Source organism: Coregonus lavaretus, assembly GCF_964263955.1.
Source record: "Coregonus lavaretus genome assembly, contig: HAP1_SCAFFOLD_405, whole genome shotgun sequence".
Classification (NCBI taxonomy): Eukaryota; Metazoa; Chordata; class Actinopteri; order Salmoniformes; family Salmonidae; genus Coregonus; species Coregonus lavaretus.
In genome coordinates this window covers 303,107-327,175 of record NW_028160816.1, presented here as the reverse complement: position 1 = coordinate 327,175, position 24,069 = coordinate 303,107, and the positions used below count along the sequence as shown (strand labels likewise).

At 43.9% G+C, this 24,069-nt stretch overlaps 1 pseudogene across 1 annotated transcript; it reads right to left on the bottom strand.

Moving 5' to 3' along the window:
- Positions 1-753: 753 nt before the first annotated feature.
- On the bottom strand, positions 754-23,232 carry LOC311121420 (superoxide dismutase [Cu-Zn]-like; annotated as a pseudogene). Its single transcript has 4 exons — positions 23,161-23,232; positions 8,245-8,398; positions 1,044-1,160; positions 754-861 (listed from the first exon to the last, which is right to left on the bottom strand). The product of its transcript is annotated as a superoxide dismutase [Cu-Zn]-like (transcript).
- Between the last annotated feature and the right edge of the window lie 837 nt (positions 23,233-24,069).

Here is a 24,069-nt window from a genome sequence, read left to right as displayed (position 1 = left end):
TTCTTTATTGGGCAGCTTTGCACAGTGAACATCAAAAGGCACCCTATACAGTGCACTACTTTTGACCGGATCCCTACGGGCCCTAGCTGAAGGTAGCGCACTATATAGGGTTTAGGGCGCCATTTCAGACACACCTAATGTATAATATATGTTTACTGCTTCCATACTAACTTTGGACAGCGTAGAAGAATAATCCCACACTTTCACAAAACAGAGGCAACAGTGCTTAGGACCGATGGGTGTACAGACGATAGTCTATAGTCTAAATGTTTATTCCCTAATCTACCCCCTAGCCGCTAACCCCTACCCCCTAGCCGCTAACCCCTAGCCGCTAACCCCTAGCCGCTAACCCCTAGCCCCTACCCCCTAGCCCCTACCCCCTAGCCCCTACCCCCTAGCCCCTACCCCCTAGCCCCTAGCCGCTAACCCCTAGAGCACTTTATTAGATCCGTCCTCAACTTCAACGTCCCAGATGTGTCCCTGAGTTAAAGCCCTTCAGAGCCCTGGACACCTTCAGGGGTGAGTTTCCCAAAAACATCAAGTTCATCTTTAGCACTAAAGTCCACGAAGAATGACCTTAAGGCTGCAGACAATCTTTGTTTTTTTTGGGAAACTCACCCTCTTTCTGTCAGATCTACATGAGGTGCCTCACAGGTCTAGGTAGGGTTAGACTTTACAGAGCCTCCAAATGTGGTCGGGGTGGTCTTCAAGCGGTGGCTAGTGGTTCCTGTGCTACCCAGTAGGGGCGAGTGTTCACTGGGTAATTCCAATTACACCACAGGCCTGGCGACCCCCGGCGTTGCCCGTCTTCACACTCTCCTCGTTGCCTCCTTTCCCCAGGTCATCAGCCTTCTCATGGATCTAATGGTACAGAGGCAGGGAGGAGACGGAGAGATGGGAAAAGGTAGTAAAAACAGAGTGAAAGGGGGAGATGGGGCGAGAACAGGGTTGTGTTTACTTGGAGAACTTTCTGAGCATTTCCTTCCATTTCCTGTCTAGTGGATACAACATGCAGCTATAGGTCAGGCAATGTCTGTTCTTACCACCATGGTCCTGCCGATGATAGAGTTGGGTCCAGTGAGAGTCAGTATCTTGTCCTGGATGTTGATCTTAGCCACATTGTCAGCTCCTGCAGTCACGTTGCCAAGGTCCCGACGTGCCTAGCAACACAGAGACAGAACAGCTGGTCAGAGAGAGGTCGGCAACACAGAGACAGAACAGCTGGTCAGAGAGAGGTCGGCAACACAGAGACAGAACAGCTCAGAGAGAGGTCGGCAATACAGAGACAGAACAGCTCAGAGAGAGGTCGGCAATACAGAGACAGAACAGCTCAGAGAGAGGTCGGCAACACAGAGACAGAACAGCTCAAAGAGAAGTCGGCAACACAGAGACAGAACAGCTCAGAGAGAGGTCGGCAACACAGAGACAGAACAGCTCAAAGAGAAGTCGGCAACACAGAGACAGAACAGCTCAGAGAGAGGTCGGCAACACAGAGAGAACAGCTCAGAGAGAGGTCGGCAACACAGAGAGAACAGCTCAGAGAGAGGTCGGCAACACAGAGAGAACAGCTCAGAAAGAGGTCGGCAACACAGAGAGAACAGCTCAGAGAGAGGTCGGCAACACAGAGAGAACAGCTGGTCAGAGAGAGGTCGGCAACACAGAGAGAACAGCTCAGAGAGAGGTTGGCTTTACAGTAGTTTAACTCCTACGTGCACAACAACATAGCAAAACAAAAAGGTAAGACTGGGTGACTGACATTTCTAAACCCCTTTTCCCACTTGTGTAGATCTAGTCAAAGGAAATCTTTGAGATTATAAAAGCATATTGGTTTGACACTAGAACTGTTTTGCACATTGAGTGCATACTATGCTTCCATTCACAGGAGAAACTTGAAATGTCTCCATTAGTAGCTGAATTGGTAGCTTTTCGTGGCACAGCTGGCTAAGACATTGTCAACAGGGTAAGCATATGTGTTTGGTTGAAGCCTTTGTTCCCAGATAAGAAAGGAAGCAAAGCTCGTAGTCTCAGGATAGGAATTTCCATGACAAAATACAGCTCAAGACCAGAATCCAATCTCATTGCCTCCCAGGACAGACAGACTATGCGGATTAAGCCATAGAGCCAATCGAGGTTCAACCATGTTCTCTCCACCATGACGGTTCTGCTGGGACAACATAGTTGTTGAAGAACATGAGATGAGACAGACAGACAGACGCTTTAAACAGAAGGAACAGGAGCAGATCATTGACATGCTAGACAGTGATCTCTCAAACAAGCCCCGACTGTTGTGCAAACATGAAACTCCGTGATAGTGGGGTTAGCTTATAACACTAGCCAGCCTGATCGGTTTTAAATGCTATAGTTCATTACCTTTACACAAGTAGAACTGTTGAGCTCAGAATTCTATATGCTTGATTCTAAGCATTCTATAAAAACACTGGTGGGTTTTTTTGTCTAACCATCTGGATAACCGCAGCAACAGGTCATTTCTAGCGGCCATCTAGCAGGGCCTAAATCAGAGTTAGAAAGAGAGAAAGGATGGATAGAACCTGTTTTAGCACGGACACGGAGGGCCTCCAACATTTGAAAGTAGTGAACTGGGGTGGGACTTCCTACGGGTTGAGGAAGGCATTACATTATCCCATCCAGGTCAACAGGAGGGATCAGCCAATGAATTATACTGCTGAGAATACATTCCAGATCTGCAGGTGGGAGTAAAATCACCAACCTTGGCTTTTATACCTGTTCAAACAACAACAGTCTGCGTAGCTTTCAGTTTGTTTACCAAGAGAGTTTCTATATTTTATATATTTTTCATAGCTGTCCATTTAGCCCCACAAACCGATGCTGGCACTAAGACCACACTCAACAAGCTGTAGAAGCAAACAAGAAAATGCTCATCCAGAGGCAGCGCTTCTAGTGGACAGTGATTTAATGCAGGGAAACTGAAATCCCTTTTACCAGCATGTCACCTATGCAACTACAGACCACAAAACTGTAGATCACTTTTATTCCACACACAGAAACGCATACAAGGCCCTGCCATTTGGAAATCAGACCATAACTCGATCCTCCTGATTCCCGTTTACAAGCAAAAACTCAAAATCAGGAAGCACCAGTACCACGCTCTCCGTTTGGCTGGAATATGTTTGGGGATTCATCCGATAACAGAGTTTACCAGTCAACAGCTTCATTAATACAGTGGATTTAGAACATATTTACACCCCTGGACTTTTTTCCACTTTGTGTTACAGCTGGAATTTAAATGATTAAATTGAGACTGTCACTGGCCTACACACAATACCCCATAATGTCAAAGTGGAATTGTGATTTAAAAAAATATATATTAATAAAAAAATGAAAATGTCTCGAGTCAATAAATATTCAGCCCCTTTGTTAGGGCCTATATAAGTTCAAGACACATAATAAGTTGCATGGACTCACTCTGTGTGCAATAATAGTGTTTAACATTATTTTTTTAATGACTACCTCATCTCTGTACCCCACACATACAGTTATCTGTAATGTCCCCCAGTCGAGCAGTGAATATCAACCACAATGACCAGGGAGGTTTCCCGAATGCCTCACAAAGAAGGGCACCTATTGGTAGATCGTACATTTCAAACTCCGATTCAACCAAAGACCAGGGAGGTTTTTCAATGTGTTTTTACAGGCAGTAGAAACAGCACGACTTTAGATAATTAGAACGCATTTCGCCAAAAAAATACACTTGAATGTATTTCTGCAAATATATAAATACAATGGGAGTCCTCTTACATTTGGGAACTTTACAGTCCTCTTGATCAAACAACTATGAAAAGGTAGTCTCTCTCTCCCTCAGTTATGCACATCAACAAGATGATCAACAACTAATGCTAGCCAGAGCGAGAAGAGCTAAAATCTAACGAAGGTTTAAGCTTGTTGGTCGTCAAAATTGCACTGATAAATGATGGGGAATAGTAGCCTGCTCGTCCTTCTGCAGCTTGCCTGCCAATGCATGCTGTTCCCAACCCACATTTTGACAACTGAATGGGAACTTGCCTGCCTGCCCATTTGATCGATCACCTCCAATGATACGACATCCTCCCAGCAGCCAGCCAGCTAGCTAGCTAATGTTAGGCTCTGTGTTTTTAGCTTGCTAAATAAACAGATATGCTTGCTCAGGGGTGTCAAACTCAATTAGTGCCATAATGAAGAAACCTACGAATTCACGGACCAGCACAACTCAAGTTGAAGTCACCGATACATCAGGCTGTAATTTCATAAAGTAAATGACTCAACTGTTGACTAATTTAGACTCGCTTGTGTCCTAGTCTTGTTTGACACGTGCGCTAGCATATTAGCCATGTTATGACTGACTTCTGATCATTGCCCTTGTTAGTTTGATTGTATTTAATTAATGTAGTTCTGTCCTTGAGCTGTTCTTGTCTATTAATGTTCTGTATTATGTCATGTTTCATGTTTTGTTTGAACCCCAGGAAGAGTAGCTGCTGCTTTTGCAACAGCTAATGGGGATCCTAATAAAATACCAATTGACTATTTATTTTTGTATTATTTAACCTTTATTTTACCAGGTATGTGACGCTGGAGAAGTGTGGGCTAGTAGTTCTGGGCAGGTGTGATGTAGTTGAAAAAGATCAATACTGAAATTGAAAAACCAAGATTATTTTTCTAAAGCCGAAACAGACCCATGAGGCGGCGCACAATTGGCCCAGAGTCGTCCGGGTTAGGGGAGGGTTTGGCCGGCTGGGCTTTCCTTGTCCCATCGCGCTCTAGCAACTCGTTGTGGCGGGCAGGGCGCCTGCAAGCTGACGTCGGTCGCCATTTGTACAGTGTTTACTTCAACACATTGGTGCGGCTGGCTTCCGGGTTAAGCGAGCAGTGTGTCAAGAAGCAGTGCGGCTTGGCAGGGTTGTGTTTCGGAGGACGCATGGCTCTCGACTTACATTTACGTCATTTAGCAGACGCTCTTATTCAGAGCGACTTACAGTTAGTGAGTCCATACATTTTTTTTTTTTTCTTACTGGCCCCCAGTGGGAATCGAACCCACAACCCTGGCGTTGCAAACGCCATGCTCTACCAACTGAGCTACATCCCTGCCGGCCATTCCCTCCCCTACCCTGGATGACGCTGGGCCAATTGTGCGCCGCCCCATGGGTCTCCCGGTCGCGGCCGGCTACGACAGAGCCTGGATTCGAACCAGGATCTCTAGTGGCACAGCTAGCACTGCGATGCAGTGCCTTAGACCACTGCGCCACTCGGGAGCTCAACTCGGGACTTACACCTCTCCAGAGTCCTCACGGGAGTTGCAGCGATGGGACAAGACTAACTACCAATTGGATATCACAAAACTGGGGAGAAAAAGGGGTAAAAGTACAAACTTTTAAATAAAAAATCTGGGGAAGGGTACCAAAAAACATCTGCAGCATTGAAGGTCCCCAAGAACACAGTGGCCTCCATCATTCTTAAATGGAAGAAGAAGTTTGGAACCATCATGCCAAACTGAGCAATCGGGGGAGAAGGGCCTTGGTCAGGGAGGTGACCAAGTACCCGATGGAGAAACTTCCATAAGGACAACCATCTCTGCAGCACTCCACCAATCAGGCCTTAATGGTAGAGTGGCCAGACGGAAGCCATTCCTCAGTAAAAGGCACATGACATCCCGCTTGGAGTTTGCCAAAAGGTCCCTAAAGGACTCTCAGAACATGAGAAACAAGATTATCTGGTCTGATGAAACCAAGATTGAACTCTTTGGCCTCAATGCCAAGCGTCACGTCTGGAGGAAATCTGGCACCATCCCTACGGTGAAGCATGGTGGTGGCAGCATCATGCCGTGGGGATGTTTTTCAGCGGCAGGGACTGGGAAACTAGTCAGGATCGAGGGAAAGATGAACGGAGCAAAGTACAGAGAGATCCTTGATGAAAACCTGCTCCAGAGCGCTCAGGACCTCAGACTGGGGCAAAGGTTCACCTTCCAACAGGACAACGACCCTAAGCACACAGCCAAGACAACGCAGGAGTGGCTTCGGGACAAGTCTCTGAATGTCCTTGAGAGGCCCAGCCAGAGCCCGGACTTGAACCCGATCGAACATCTCTGGAGAGACCTGAAAATAGCTGTCCAGCGACGCTCCCCATTCAACCTGACAGAGCTTGAGAGGATCTGCAGAGAAGAATGGGAGAATCTCCCAAAATACAGGTGTGCCAAGCTTGTAGCGTCATACCCAAGAAGACTCGAGGCTGTAGTCGCTGCCAAAGGTGCTTCAACAAAGTACTGAGTAAAGGGTCTGAATATTTATGTAAATGTGGTATTTCAATTATATTTTATTACATTTTTACAAGTTTCTACAAACCTGTTTTTTCTTTGTCATTATGGGGTGTTGCGTGTAGATTGATGAGGGGAAAAAACTAATCAATTTTAGAATAAGGCTGTAAAGTAACAAAATGTGGGAAAGGTCAAGGGGTCTGAATATTTTACGAATGCACTGTATGTCAATCTACTATCCCCCGTAGTAGAACATTTTACCTATTCTATTGGTCAGCTTGTTGGCCAATAGAATAGCACAGGGACAGTTGTGGGATGATCGATCCCAAATTCATACAACGAGTAGGCCTGGGTTACAATTTAATTCCACTAAATTATGGAAATTAACCTATAGACAGATAAGCATGACCAGTGAAATGTATTTACATCGACTGGTATTTACATCAATGATTTAAAAAACATTCCACAATGGAATTTCTTCTCCCGGACAATTGGCCGGCGCAAATTTTATTTATCGGCTTCTAAAAATGTTTCGGGGTCAAAAGCCGGCTATTACCGGCTAACGGAAACCCTGCGCATCGACTCTGTACTGGTATTTCCTGTTTATAGCCATGTTATTACCTGGTACCCCTGCGCATCGACTCGGTACTGGTACTTCCTGTTTATAGCCATGTTATTACCTGGTACCCCTGCACATCGACTCGGTACTGGTACTTCCTGTTTATAGCCATGTTATTACCTGGTACCCCTGGCATCGACTCGGTACTGGTACTTCCTGTTTATAGCCATGTTATTACCTGGTACCCCTGCACATCCACTCAGTACTGGTACTCCCTGTATACAGCCATGTTATTACCTGGTACCCCTGCACATCGACTCGGTACTGGTACTTCCTGTTTATAGCCATGTTATTACCTGGTACCCCTGGCATCGACTCGGTACTGGTACTTCCTGTTTATAGCCATGTTATTACCTGGTACCCCTGCACATCCACTCAGTACTGGTACTCCCTGTATACAGCCATGTTATTACCTGGTACCCCTGGCATCGACTCGGTACTGGTATTTCCTGTTTATAGCCATGTTATTACCTGGTACCCCTGCACATCGTCTCGGTACTGGTACTTCCTGTTTATAGCCATGTTATTACCTGGTACCCCTGCACATCCACTCAGTACTGGTACTTCCTGTATATAGCCATGTTATTTTTTACTTGTTATTCACTGTGTATTTATTCCTCGTGTCACGATTTGAATTTAAAAAACAATTTTACCTTTAACTCTGTTGTTGGAAAAGGACCAATAAGCAAGCACTTCACTGTTAGTCTACACCTGTTAACAAACATTTTATTTGACTCGGAAGGACAAGACATTGACCAAATAAAAATAGAGATATCCCTCAATGGCTCTGCCCATTAAAATAGAGATATCCCTCAATGGCTCTGCCCATTAAAATAGAGATATCCCTCAATGGCTCTGCCCATTAAAATAGAGATATCCCTCAATGGCTCTGCCCATTAAAATAGAGATATCCCTCAATGGCTCTGCCCATTAAAATAGAGATATCCCTCAATGGCTCTGCCCATTAAAATAGAGATATCCCTCAATGGCTCTGCCCATTAAAATAGAGATATCCCTCAATGGCTCTGTCCATTAAAATAGAGATATCCCTCAATGGCTCTGCCCATTAAAATAGAGATATCCCTCAATGGCTCTGCCCATTAAAATAGAGATATCCCTCAATGGCTCTGTCCATTAAAATAGAGATATCCCTTAATGGCTCTGTCCATTAAAATAGAGATATCCCTCAATGGCTCTGCCCATTAAAATAGAGATATCCCTCAATGGCTCTGCCCATTAAAATAGAGATATCCCTCAATGGCGCTGCGCATGCTGTCACAGTAGCCATTATGGCACAGATACAAAGATGAGTTCCCTTTTTACCTCAAATGGTCCAACTCCACTAGTGAGGAGCCAGACTCACCTGACGTCATCGGTGGGTCCTCCTGGGGGTTGAAGTGGGGTCCTGCACTCACGCAGCCGTTGGTGTTGTCTCCGAAGGCATGGACGTGGAAGCCATGTTCCCCCGGGGCCAGACCTGAGATCTCCCCTGTCAGTTTCACTGGGGCTTTGTCACCCTGATAACAGAGAGACAAACGTCGGTTGACACAAACACAGGGTGTAACACAGGGGGGAACACAGGGGGGAACACAGAGGAACACAGGGCGGAACACAGGGGAACACAGGGCGAAACACAGAGGAACACAGGGCGGAACACAGGGCGGAACACAGGGCGGAACACAGGGGAACACAGGGCGAAACACAGGGGAACACAGGGCGAAACACAGAGGAACACAGGGCGGAACACAGGGCGAAACACAGGGGAACACAGGGCGAAACACAGAGGAACACAGGGCGGAACACAGGGGAACACAGGGCGAAACACAGAGGAACACAGGGCGGAACACAGGGCGAAACACAGGGGAACACAGGGCGAAACACAGAGGAACACAGGGCGGAACACAGGGCGAAACACAGAGGAACACAGGGTGAAACACAGAGGAACACAGGGTGAAACACAGGGGAACACAGGGCGAAATACAGGGGAACACAGGGCGAAATACAGGGGAACACAGGGCGAAATACAGGGGAACACAGGGCGAAATACAGAGGAACACAGGGCGAAATACAGAGGAACACAGGGCGAAATACAGGGGAACACAGGGCGAAATACAGGGGAACACAGGGCGAAATACAGGGGAACACAGGGCGAAATACAGGGGAACACAGGGCGAAATACAGAGGAACACAGGGCGAAATACAGGGGAACACAGGGCGAAATACAGGGGAACACAGGGCGAAATACAGGGGAACACAGGGCGAAATACAGAGGAACACAGGGCGAAATACAGAGGAACACAGGGTGAAACACAGAGGAACACAGGGTGAAACACAGGGTGAAACACAGAGGAACACAGGGCGAAATACAGAGGAACACAGGGTGAAACACAGGGTGAAACACAGAGGAACACAGGGCGAAATACAGGGGAACACAGGGTGAAACACAGAGGAACACAGGGCGAAATACAGAGGAACACAGGGTGAAACACAGGGTGAAACACAGAGGAACACAGGGCGAAATACAGGGGAACACAGGGTGAAACACAGAGGAACACAGGGTGAAACACAGAGGAACACAGGGCGAAATACAGAGGAACACAGGGCGAAATACAGAGGAACACAGGGCGAAATACAGAGGAACACAGGGTGAAACACAAAGGAACACAGGGCGAAATACAGAGGAACACAGGGCGAAACACAGAGGAACACAGGGCGAAATACAGGGGAACACAGGGTGAAACACAGAGGAACACAGGGTGAAACACAGAGGAACACAGGGCGAAATACAGAGGAACACAGGGTTAAACACAGAGGAACACAGGGCGAAATACAGAGGAACACAGGGCGAAATACAGAGGAACACAGGGCGAAACACAGAGGAACACAGGGCGAAATACAGAGGAACACAGGGTGAAACACAGAGGAACACAGGGCGAAATACAGAGGAACACAGGGTGAAACACAGAGGAACACAGGGCGAAATACAGAGGAACACAGGGTGAAACACAGAGGAACACAGGGCGAAACACAGAGGAACACAGGGCGAAATACAGAGGAACACAGGGCGAAATACAGAGGAACACAGGGTGAAACACAGAGGAACACAGGGCGAAATACAGAGGAACACAGGGTGAAACACAGAGGAACACAGGGCGAAATACAGAGGAACACAGGTTGAAACACAGGGTGAAACACAGAGGAACACAGGGCGAAATACAGAGGAACACAGGGTGAAACACAGAGGAACACAGGGCGAAATACAGAGGAACACAGGGCGAAATACAGAGGAACACAGGGTGAAACACAGAGGAACACAGGGCGAAATACAGAGGAACACAGGGCGAAATACAGGGGAACACAGGGCGAAATACAGGGGAACACAGGGCGAAATACAGGGGAACACAGGGCGAAATACAGAGGAACACAGGGCGAAATACAGAGGAACACAGGGTGAAACACAGGGTGAAACACAGAGGAACACAGGGCGAAATACAGGGGTACACAGGGTGAAACACAGAGGAACACAGGGCGAAATACAGAGGAACACAGGGCGAAATACAGAGGAACACAGGGCGAAATACAGAGGAACACAGGGTGAAACACAGAGGAACACAGGGCGAAATACAGGGGAACACAGGGTGAAACACAGAGGAACACAGGGTGAAACACAGAGGAACACAGGGCGAAATACAGAGGAACACAGGGTGAAACACAGAGGAACACAGGGCGAAATACAGAGGAACACAGGGCGAAATACAGAGGAACACAGGGCGAAATACAGAGGAACACAGGGTGAAACACAGAGGAACACAGGGTGAAACACAGAGGAACACAGGGCGAAATACAGAGGAACACAGGGTGAAACACAGAGGAACACAGGGCGAAATACAGAGGAACACAGGGCGAAATACAGAGGAACACAGGGTGAAACACAGAGGAACACAGGGCGAAATACAGAGGAACACAGGGTGAAACACAGAGGAACACAGGGCGAAATACAGAGGAACACAGGGTGAAACACAGGGTGAAACACAGAGGAACACAGGGTGAAACACATTGCGAAACACAGAGGAACACAGGGCGAAATACAGAGGAACACAGGGTGAAACACAGAGGAACACAGGGCGAAATACAGAGGAACACAGGGCGAAATACAGAGGAACACAGGGTGAAACACAGGGGAACACAGGGCGAAATACAGAGGAACACAGGGTGAAATACAGAGGAACACAGGGCGAAATACAGAGGAACACAGGGCGAAATACAGAGGAACACAGGGCGAAACACAGAGGAACACAGGGCGAAATACAGAGGAACACAGGGTGAAACACAGAGGAACACAGGGCGAAATACAGAGGAACACAGGGTGAAATACAGAGGAACACAGGGTGAAACACAGAGGAACACAGGGCGAAATACAGAGGAACACAGGGTGAAACACAGGGTGAAACACAGGGCGAAATACAGAGGAACACAGGGTGAAACACAGGGGAACACAGGGTGAAACACAGGGCGAAACACAGAGGAACACAGGGTGAAACACAGGGGAACACAGGGTGAAACACAGGGCGAAACACAGAGGAACACAGGGTGAAAGAGAGAGGAAGAGATGCAGTGGAACCACAAGGAAAACACGCACACATTGAAGTCACAGATGGACAGTCAAACACTCAGGGGGTACCATTAGACTATAGAATGGGGTTTGAAATGAGGTGTCAAAATCTTGTGTCAGGATTGGGAAGACCGTTTCAATTAGCATCTCAATGAGCCATGTGTTAGCACCTAAACCAAGAACTGTAGCTAGCTAGCTGTTAGGCTACTTTTGACATTTTGAGGAAGCAACTGTCAACCACACAGTCAGTTGGCCACACTACTTTTTATGCAAACTTTTCTTAGTTTTTTGACACCAGACTAGGTTCAAGGGGAAATTTTAAAAAATGGGGGACGAGGCAGAATGACTCTAGCCTGGTCCCATATCTGTTGCTGTTATTGTCAAGCCAATGTTGCATGACAATTCCATAAGGAGTGGGCAAGAGTGCAGAAAAAGACTGGCACTCTGCAGAAGATGTTGCCTCTATATGCCATATCTTTCTAACTGTGGTCTTTCACAAAAGCTCTCAACCTATATACACTTAGTATGAAAAATGTATGCACTCACTAACCGTAAGTCACTCTGGATAAGAGCGTCTGCTAAATGACTCAAATGTTTTTAAAAATGGACACAGTATGCTTTACATTAGTTATCTTGTTGTTATTAGTCCCATCCTTCAACTCCATTCAACACCTCCCATCTATCTCTTAACACCATCCATATTGGATTTCTATTTGCCATATATATTTTTCAACTGTGCTGTGATGTTTTACAAAAGTTCTGAACCCTTCTATTCTCATAGTTTCTACAGATTGTACATTGAAAATAAAAATTTTTGCTAAAAGTGTTATTATTAGGGGTGTAACGATCCATCTACTACATCGATGTATCGATTTATATTCCTATGATCCAACTACATCGATCTGTGCTCGGCGAGTTGGCCTTTTGGACAACATATATCAATCTAACATAGTTTTAAAATGTAATAAATCGATTGTATCGATACTAGGAAATAACCCATTGGATTTAAGCACGTCAGACTTTATATGGATGTTTTTTCTTAGCACTTTTAATGATAAAGGCTTTAAACATTACTCGATTCAGTCTGCCTATCCGTGACGTCATCGCCCCGCGCCAGCAGCAGCGCAAAGGCGCCAAGACAACAAAACATAGCATGGCGGACGACAGAGGAGAAGCCGACGAGCGAGAAATTATCAAGCCACCATTGCGGTCCTTACAAGAAACAGGAATCTAGGAAACTTCACCTGCACTGCCCAGTATCCAGGTATTTATTTCAGTCACACTGGTTGAATTTTTGGCTAAAAGGTTACTGAATCGATTTCAAGTCACTGAATCGTTTCGGATCGTATCGTTCTAAATGAACCAATATCGTCCTTGAATCGTATCGACAACCACGAATCGTGATACAAATCGAATCGTTGTTAAAACGAATCGTTACACCCCTAGTTATTATATTATTGATCGATTGACTATGACTTTTCAGATCACCCAGTAGTGCTATCTGCAGGGTTAGCTCCAGGTAAATATTGCAATCCTTCAGCAATTCCTGGACCTGTGTCCAAAAACAGGCTACAAATGGACAGAACCAAAACAAATGATCTAATGATTGTCTCCTCACAGCAAAATCTGCAGAGCTGGGAAGATTGAATCCCCCATATAAATAACATTCTATTGGTAGCAAGAATTTTCTATAATAATTTAAATTGAACAATTATATGTTTTGAATCCGGCGTCGTTTTGCGTATCAGTTCTTAAACACTATGCCATGGAATCGGTACGTAGAAAATCTCTTCCCAACTATTTTGCAATCTATATGGGACGGCTGTCAATCCTTTGGTCCTTAAATGAAACTGGTATACTTTTTTATTTATCACAATTTTCTTTAACCAATTATGTTCTTTAATGCAAGGCTGACAGACAAGTTCCTTACTTTCTCCTCCTTCCACTTTCCTCTTCCATTTTTGCAGTAATGCTGCAATTATTTTTTTGTAATTTTGGGTAGAGCAGACATTTCCATATGTTTTTGTTAGCTGCATGTGTGACATAACTCCACCAGTCCTACAGATGATATCATTTACGAAGATTATACCTTTTTTAAATAATGGTTTTTTATCAATTAGTATATTTGAGTTTAACCACAATATTTGTTGCATTATTTGTTCTGTTGTTTCTGGAGGATTAAATTGAAATTGCAACCAACTTTCAATGGCTTGTTTTAGAAATAGTGATATTAGGGAGATGATTTCCTTTTCAAATAACTGAAAGTGAGAGGTTGTAATCTGAATAAAGGGAAAAAGGCCTTTCTTGAACATTGGGTGAGACAATATTACTAATTTGCAAGAGAACCAGTTTGGATTTAAGTATAACTTTTGTATGACTGAAGCTTTTAGTGATAGGTGTAATGCTTTAATATTTAATAATTGATGTCCTCCGAATTCATATTCATTATATAATTAGGCCCGTTTACATTTTATTTGGAACAGCAAGCCAGACAAAATTAATCTTTTTTTGTCATATATATTTTTTTAAACTGTTCGCTAGGTGTAGGCAAGACCATACGCAAATAGACAGGCATTTACCTTTCCATGGTAGCAAGATCTTATCTATTTTAGCTAACTTTCTATAAAAATGTATTGGAGTGAGATCATTTATTTCCTTTGGGATATGTATTCCGAGTATATCCACATCACCATCAGACCATTTTATTGGTAAACTACATGGTAATGTAAAAATTATATTTTTTTGTGATCCAATACGTAATATAGTACATTTGTCATAATTTGGTTGTAATCCAGAGAGGTTAGAAAATGTATCTAGATCCTCTATGAGGCTGTGGAGGGATTCAAGTTGTGGATTTAAAAGAAAACATGAATCATCAGCGTACAAGGACACCTTTGTTTTTAAACCCTGGATTTCTAATGCCTTGATATTATTGTTGGATCTGATTTTAATTGCTAACATTTCGATGGCCACAATAAATAGATATGCCAATATTGGACAACCTTGTTTCACTCCTCTTGACAGTTTAAAACTTTCTGAGAAATAGCCATTATTTACTATTTTACACCTAGGGTTACTATACATGATTTTAATCCATTTTATAAAGAGATTCTCCAAAATGGAAATGCTCCAGGCATTTATACTCTTCTCAAAAAAATTAAGGGAACACTTAAACAACACAATGTAACTCCAAGTCAATCACACTTCTGTGAAATCAAACTGTCCACTTAGGAAGCAACACTGATTGACAATACATTTCACATGCTGTTGTGCAAATGGAATAGACAACAGGTGGAAATTATAGGCAATTAGCAAGACACCCCCAATAAAGGAGTGGTTCTGCAGGTGGTGACCACAGACCACTTCTCAGTTCCTATGCTTCCTGGCTGATGTTTGTCACTTTTGAATGCTGGCGGTGCTTTCACTCTAGTGGTAGCATGAGACAGAGTCTACAACCCACACAAGTGGCTCAGGTAGTGCAGCTCATCCAGGATGGCACATCAATGCGAGCTGTGGCAAGAAGGTTTGCTGTGTCTGTCAGCGTAGTGTCCAGAGCATGGAGGCGCTACCAGGAGACAGGCTAGTACATCAGGAGACGTGGAGGAGGCCGTAGGAGGGCAACAACCCAGCAGCAGGACCGCTACCTCCGCCTTTGTGCAAGGAGGAGCAGGAGGAGCACTGCCAGAGCCCTGCAAGCAGGCCACAAATGTGCATGTGTCTGCTCAAACGGTCAGAAACAGACGCCATGAGGGTGGTATGAGGGCCTGACGTCCACAGGTGGGGGTTGTGCTTACAGCCCAACACCATGCAGGACGTTTGGCATTTGCCAGAGAACACCAAGATTGGCAAATTCGCCATTGGCGCCCTGTGCTCTTCACAGATGAAAGCAGGTTCACACTGAACAAATGTGACAGACGTGACAGAGTCTGGAGACGCCGTGGAGAACGTTCTGCTGCCTGCAACATCCTCCAGCATGACCGGTTTGGCGGTGGGTCAGTCATGGTGTGGGGTGGCATTTCTTTGGGCCTCCATGTGCTCGCCAGAGGTAGCCTGACTGCCATTAGGTACCGAGATGAGATCCTCAGACCCCTTGTGAGACCATATACTGGTGCGGTTGGCCCTGGGTTCCTCATAATGCAAGACAATGCTAGACGTCATGTGGCTGGAGTGTCAGCAGTTCCTGCAAGAGGAAGGCATTGATGCTATGGACTGGCCCGCCCGTTCCCCAGACCTGAATCCAATTGAGCACATCTGGGACATCATGTCTCGCTTCATCCACCAACGCCACGTTGCACCACAGACTGTCCAGGAGTTGGCGGATGCTTTAGTCCAGGTCCAGACCATCCGCCACCTCATCAGGAGCATGCCCAGGCGTTGTAGGGAGGTCATACAGGCACGTGGAGGCCACACACACTACTGAGCCTCATTTTGACTTGTTTTAAGGACATTACATCAAAGTTGGATCAGCCTGTAGTGTGGTTTTCCACTTTAATTTTGAGTGTGACTCCAAATCCAGACCTCCAAGGGTTGATACATTTGATTTCCATTGATAATTTGTGTGATTTTGTTCTCAGCACATTCAACTATGTAAAGAAAAAAGTATTTAATAAGATTATTTCATTCATTCAGATCTAGGATGTGTTATTTTAGTGTTCCCTTTCTTTTTTTGAGCAGTGTATATAAACTCCAGTCGTACTTTATCAAATGCCTTTTCAAAGTCTGCTATGAATAGCAGGCCTGGTTTCCCAGATTTTTCATAGTGTTCTATTGTTTCCAATACTTGCCTTATATTATCTCCAATGTATCTTCCATGTAAAAAACCTGTCTGATTAGAATTATTAATGTACGACATTACCTTTTTAATTCTATGCGCTATACATTTTGCTAGAATTTTCTTTAGTCATGTCCCAGTTGACCTATTTACTTATGGACCTGCCTACGCCAAACGATTTGTCTTTGAAATTATTTGAGCAAAACAAATTTCACTTTATTTGGAATGGCAAACCAGACAAAATAAAACATGCTTATTTATATAATGAATAAAATGGCCTGTTTCCCTTTATCCAGATTACAACTGAACCTCTCAAAATAAATCACCCTTAAAACAATTCTAGTTTCATCCTCCAAATATGGTTAAGTGCATATATATTTATTGATAAAAAAATAAATATATTATGGATTACATTTTTGGGGAATTCTTTGTTAATTATATTATGAATAGGAAATGTGGAGTTATGTCACATGTGCAGTTAAACATATGGAAACGTTTTCTCTATCCAAACTTATAACATTACCGCAAAAATGGAGGCAAGTGTAAGGAGGAGAAGGTAGCCCGTTATTAAAGACCAAAATTGGCAACAAACAAAATGTCACAAATGAAAAAAAAAGATCTGTTTTACTTGAGGACCAAAATGTTGACCGCGGCGGCGCTTTACAGGTTGATAAATAGTTGGTAAGAGATTTGCGATGTGCCGATTCTGTGGCACATGGTTTATGAACTGATACGCAAAACAACGCTGAATTCAAAACGTAGTTTTCCTAATTTAAATTATTATACAAAATTCTTGCCACAAACAGAATGTTATGTATATGGGCATACAACCATCTCAGCGGTGCAGATTTTGAAGAGACAGAATCATTAGAAAACGTATTTTCATATTGCCCTATTGTAGCTTGTTTCTGGTCACAGGTTCAGGAATAGCTGGAGGGAAAAAAATCACAAAATTTATCTAAAATTAACCCTACAAATAGCACTGTCGGGTGATTTGGAAAACAATAGTCAATCAAAAAAAAAATAGTATACTTTTAGTAAAAAAATATTTATCTGTAGACACTACGCAATTAGACAGGTTCAGAATGTATGTGAAACATCACAGCACAGTTGAAAAATACATTATATGGAAATCATAAGAGGGAGATCGGTGAAATAGACAAGAGTAGCTGAGGGAGGGGTTTAAAATCTCATGGTGTATAATAGTTAGTGTTTTCAGTCATATCTATCTAGATGTAACATATACAGTGGGGGAAAAAAGTATTTAGTCAGCCACCAATTGTGCAAGTTCTCCCACTTAAAAAGATGAGAGAGGCCTGTAATTTCCATCATAGGTACACGTCAACTATGACAGACAAAATGAGAAAAAAAATCCAGAAAATCACATTGTAGGATTTTTTATGAATTTATTTGCAAATTATGGTGGAAAATAAGTATTTGGTCAAAAACAAAAGTTTCTCAATACTTTGTTATATACCCTTTGTTGGCAATGACACAGGTCAAACGTTTTCTGAAAGTCTTCACAAGGTTTTCACACACTGTTGCTGGTATTTTGGCCCATTCCTCCATGCAGATCTCCTCTAGAGCAGTGATGTTTTGGGGCTGTCGCTGGGCAACACGGACTTTCAACTCCCTCCAAAGATTTTCTATGGGGTTGAGATCTGGAGACTGGCTAGGCCACTCCAGGACCTTGAAATGCTTCTTACGAAGCCACTCCTTCATTGCCCGGGCGGTGTGTTTGGGATCATTGTCATGCTGAAAGACCCAGCCACGTTTCATCTTCAATGCCCTTGCTGATGGAAGGAAGTTTTCACTCAAAATCTCACGATACATGGCCCCATTCATTCTTTCCTTTACACGGATCAGTCGTCCTAGTCCCTTTGCAGAAAAACAGCCCCAAAGCATGATGTTTCCACCCCCATGCTTCACAGTAGGTATGGAGTTCTTTGGATGCAACTCAGCATTCTTTGTCCTCCAAACACGACGAGTTGAGTTTTTACCAAAAAGTTATATTTTGGTTTCATCTGACCATATGACATTCTCCCAATCCTCTTCTGGATCATCCAAATGCACTCAAGCAAACTTCAGACGGGCCTGGACATGTACTGGCTTAAGCAGGGGGACACGTCTGCACTGCAGGATTTGAGTCCCTGGCGGCGTAGTGTGTTACTGATGGTAGGCTTTGTTACTTTGGTCCCAGCTCTCTGCAGGTCATTCACTAGGTCCCCCTGTGTGGTTCTGGGATTTTTGCTCACCATTCTTGTGATCATTTTGACCCCACAGGGTGAGATCTTGCGTGGAGCCCCAGATCGAGGGAGATTATCAGTGGTCTTGTATGTCTTCCATTTCCTAATAATTGCTCCCACAGTTGATTTCTTCAAACCAAGCTGCTTACCTATTGCAGATTCAGTCTTCCCAGCCTGGTGCAGGTCTACAATTTTGTTTCTGGTGTCCTTTGACAGCTCTTTGGTCTTGGCCATAGTGGAGTTTGGAGTGTGACTGTTTGAGGTTGTGGACAGGTGTCTTTTATACTGATAACAAGTTCAAACAGGTGCCATTAATACAGGTAACGAGTGGAGGACAGAGGAGCCTCTTAAAGAAGACGTTACAGGTCTGTGAGAGCCAGAAATCTTGCTTGTTTGTAGGTGACCAAATACTTATTTTCCACCATAATTTGCAAATAAATTCATAAAAAATCCTACAATGTGATTTTCTGGATTTTTTTTCCTCAATTTGTCTGTCATAGTTGACGTGTACCTATGATGAAAATTACAGGCCTCTCTCATCTTTTTAAGTGGGAGAACTTGCACAATTGGTGGCTGACTAAATACTTTTTTTCCCCACTGTATCAAAATATGAAATTAATTTATTCTTGCTATGTAACTACTGTAAAAACATTAAAAAAATAAGTGCCATGTATATAAAATGTGTTTAGAATGTACAATGCTGTAAAAACAAAGTTTACCTTTGTCCTCCAAAAAGTAGGGTTCTGGGTGGGCCAAAGAATAGAAGTCTTAAAAAAGCATTTGCTCCCTTTCTGATTCTCTATTTTTGATACTGAATGTTATCAGATCTTCAACCAAAACCTAATATTAGATAAAGAGAACCTGAGTATACAAATAAATAAAATACTTATTTTATTAACAAAGTTATGCAACACCCAATTTCCCTGTGTGAAAAAGTAATTGCCCCCTTACACTCAACTAGTTATACCACCTTTAGCTGCAATGACTCCAACAAAATGCTTCCTGTAGTTGTTGATCAGTCTCTAACATCGCTGTGGAGGAATATTGGCCCACTCTTCCATGCAGAACTGCTTTAACTCAGCGACATTTGTGGCTTTTCAAGCATGAACTGCTCGTTTCAAGTCACGCCACAACATCTTAATTGGGATTAGGTCTGGACTTCGACTAGGCCATTACAAAAAAATCTAATTTGTTGATTTTTAACCATTTTCATGTAGACTTGATTGTGTGTTTTGGATAATTGTCTTGCTACATGATCCTGATGCGCTTCAGCTCACAGACGGATGGCCTGACATTCTCCTGTAAAATTCTCTGATACAGAGCAGAATTCATGGTTCCTTCTATTAAGGCAAGTCATCCAGGTCCTGAGACAGCAAAGCATCCCCAAACCATCACACCACCACCACCACCACCACGCTTGACAGTTGGTAGGAGTTGTTTTTTATTTATTTTATTTTAGAGGGTAGATCAGCTTTAATATTGCAGATAGATTGTAGTTTCCATCAATGAAATTGTCTGCATAATTTCCAATCCGCCATATATATATATATATATATATATATATATAAATATACAGTGCATTCGGAAAGTATTCAGACCCCTTGACTTTCCACATTTTGTTAGGTTACAGCCTTATTCTAAAATGGATTAAATTGTTTCTTTCCCATCAATCTACCCACAATACCCCATAATGACAAAGCAAAAACAGGTTTAGAAATGTTTGCTAAATTATTAAAAATAAAAGTATTCAGACCCTTTACTCAGTACTTTGTTGAGGCACCTTTGAGATGGGTGAACCTTCCAAAAGGACAACCATCTCTGCAGCACTCCACCAATCAGGCCTATATGGTAGAGTGGCCAGACGGAAGCCACTCCTCAGTAAAAGGCACATGACAGCCCGCTTGGAGTTTGCCAAAAGGCACCTAAAGGACTCTCAGACCATGAGAAACAAGATTCTTTGGTCTGATAAAACCAAGGTTGAACTCTTTGGCCTGAATGCCAAGCGTCACGTCTGGAGGACACCTGGCACCATCGCTACGGTGAAGCATGGTGGTGGCAGCATCATGCTATGGGGATGCTTTTCAGTGGCAGGGACTGGGAGACTAGTCAGGATAGAGGGAAAGATGAATGGAGTAAAGTACAGAGAGATCCCTGATGAAAACCTGCTCCAGAGCGCTTAGGACCTCAGACTGGGGTTGTAATCGCTGCCAAAAGGTGCTTCAACAAAGTACTGAGTAAAGGGTCTGAATACGGTTAACGCGACATCAGTTCTTTTTTATTTCTTTTTTTTAAGTCAAGGGGTCTGAATACTTTCCGAATGCACTGTAGACAAACTACTAGATCACCTCTCAACCAGTTGACTATAACTAATTTTTTATGAGATGTAGATTCAGGGCTCTGCACCAGAAGATGGTAGACAAGGATAGTAGCAGTAGTAGCTAGTGGTAGTAGCTAGCAAAACAGTGACGTGTGTTGCTTGTAGCTTGCATTGGTTTTACATTTGCTAGCTAAGGTTCGTTGCATAGTTTAGCTAGAACCCCACCCAACTTGCTAGCTAAAATTGTACAACAGGCAGAACTAGCAATTAGCCTGCATTCATCTCATAGCCATTTACCCTGCTTACAAAATACTATGGCTATCTAAATTGATGATTTACATAGAGGGCTTAAGGGAAACTGCAGATTATGAGTGGACTGGTATCAAAGGTTGTCACATGCTTGTCACGGCTAGTTGTAGCTAGCGACCGTTAGTAGCTAGCCAAATTGTGCTTGCCTGGCTACCCAAACTCCTTGCGCTGGCCAAACGCTACGCCACGCACAAGGACGTTTGTTTCTTCTCTGCAATGAGTCTGTATAGGAGTAGCTACCTCCCGACGATTTCTAGAATGGAAATCCATTCTAGACCGTCTGATTGGTCCCAGAAACTGATGGGTTGGGCCAGAGCCGGAACATGTGGGTAAAGCGGCATTTGATACTCTGATTGGTTAGAGATGATCCAATCGCTAGTGACTGTTTCGTACAACACTCTTCATTTTGACATAAGTCAGTGCTATCCAGAATCCTTTGGACGTCCCTAACCTAAACCTTAACCAAAGATTTGTATAACTAAACTAAGACAGCCCACAGCCTGTCATTTCCAATGGGAACAAATGAGTCAGTGGGCAGAGCCAAGCACGAGCTAGCAAGATCCCACTGGCCCGTTCTAGCATGCATCTGCATATTTACGATAGGGAACTGTGCGTGTGCAATAACTCAATTCACCTTTACACTCCTAAATAAGGTGATTTTTTAAAACTTTGGCAAAGGGTAAAGTCTACAAAAAAAAAAAACGTAGTCCACTCTATTCATAACAGATTCTAGTTTTGGGAAAAGAACTGTCTTGAGCTCAAATGTTTCATCCTTAAGAAAATGTGGAAAATGTCCGCCGAAATCCATCTCCTCCCACTGCTGGCCACTGGGCTTCCTCTCACTACCAAGAGTGGACACGCCAAGCGGATGTTTCACATGTATACATCCGGTGAAATACCTGTCTCATTGTTCTACCTGTGCCTTAACCCCTACACTTAATCATTTTAAAATGAAACTTAAAAACGGTAGTGATGTCCCAAGGAACCAGGATGGCACGGACCTTTTGACGGTCACCACAAACGACTTCAATGATTGCAGTCTCATGCCCTATTCAAAACAACATTTCGCATATCAGCCATACACTACACGAGTTTGACGACGTCCCAGACGAATTTTCATGATGGAAATCCTATGAACTTGGGCTAAGATCAGTAAAATCAGGACTCGCGTCGTTTGATGGTTGCTCCTTCTGAAGTCCGCTGTCGGATGTCCTGATAACTTTCGATCCGTTTGGTCGCGCATGTTGTAGTATGAGCAGTGCTACAACGCGATTGGGCAATGACTGCTGCCAATAGCCAATAAGCATTCAGCAGGTGAGACCAAAACAATGACGTCTTAGAGGAAAGCAACAACATGCACCGTGTGGACGGAGCTGTGGAGAGGACGCCACTGCCTTTTCACTGGGAGAGTTCGTTTTACATATCCCGGTGCCCCGGTTAGGCCGAGTTTCATATTTTAGATCACTCCATTGGTCCTTATCTGAAATCTCCACCCACCCGTGGCACTGGGCCATGCAAAACGAACTTCCCCAATATTACATCTGCGTCCAGCCATGACAGAAATACAAATATTGTATTAAATTAAGTACTACATATTCTGCGCCTCAGTCTTTTAAAAAATGTTTCTGCACATAAGCAGCTCACGGTTTACGTGTCGGCATGTTTTGCCCTATGACAACCGCAGGGCAGGACCAACAAGGGAATCATCATGAAGCACCCACGTCCTGGGGGTTGAGGATGGCCACAATGAACGATGTAGGTCAAGGAAATCGCGAAATGTGAGCACGTCCAAGTTGTAACGTAAGTTAGCTAAAACGTCGTTGCATAAATTCGCTGGAAGGGTTTTGACAAAAACTAGCTAGCTACCCGTCCTACCTAGCCTTGCTAAATTAGTTGTCATGTTAAACGGCTGTGTGAATGAACGCTAGCTAGCCAAGTTGCTAGTTGTGGATAAGGCCAGCAGCAGACAGTCAGAAGTGTGCCAAATGCAGGCTTCCATTTTCCCGATTAACGACATACTTTACCTCCTGCTCAAAGAACACGGTACCGGTAACTTCTCCGGTTCCTTTCAGCACGCAAACAGCCTTCAGCACCATCTCTGCAAATTCACAAGTCCGCGTCTCACTGAAAGACCTCAAGTGGGAATGCAGTGCTACATTTCTATTAGCGAGGAGTTTATTTTGTCCAATCAGCGGCCAGGGGATGGGTGAGCAGAGATCTGATTGGCAGGCGGAAGACACTACCGGCACTGCGTGGCCGCAGATTCGACCGAGATTAACTCAGATACATTTTTATAATCACACCGAATTCCTACCGCACATGGAAATCAAAGATTGATCTAGTGGCGCTTGTGAAAATGAATTAATCTGTAAAAATGTGTGCAGAAAGATGTTATAAAGTGTCCAAATAGGTTAGAAATCATGTGGTTGAAAAATGTTCATCCAACCTACAACTGATCTCAAGGTGAAATTATTGCAGCTCAGACAGTTGTCACTGGTCAAAAGTGACATAATTTCAGAGGCTTTTATCCCAAGGCTCTGCTATAGACTAGCGTCCTGTCCAGGGGGTGTCCAGGGGGCAGCAGGTAGCTTAGTGGTTAAGAGCGTTGTGCCTAGTAACCGAAAGGTTACTGTCGATGTGCCCTTGAGCAAGGCACTTAACCCTACTTGCTCCTGTAAATCGCTCTGGATAAAAGCGTCTGCTAAATGACTAAAATGTAAATGTACTTGTACATCAAGCTGCCTATGAGCTGGTCTGGCTCAGACTAGGCTACTTTATCACACCTTACTTTACAGTTCTACACAGAATGAATGGGGCATGGCCCAGACATACAGGTATCAAACCCACAACCCCAGTGTTGTAACACAGGGTCAGGAATAAGGTATTTATAGTGTGTGGATTAGGAAATTCTCTGTCGATATATTCTTTCTGTA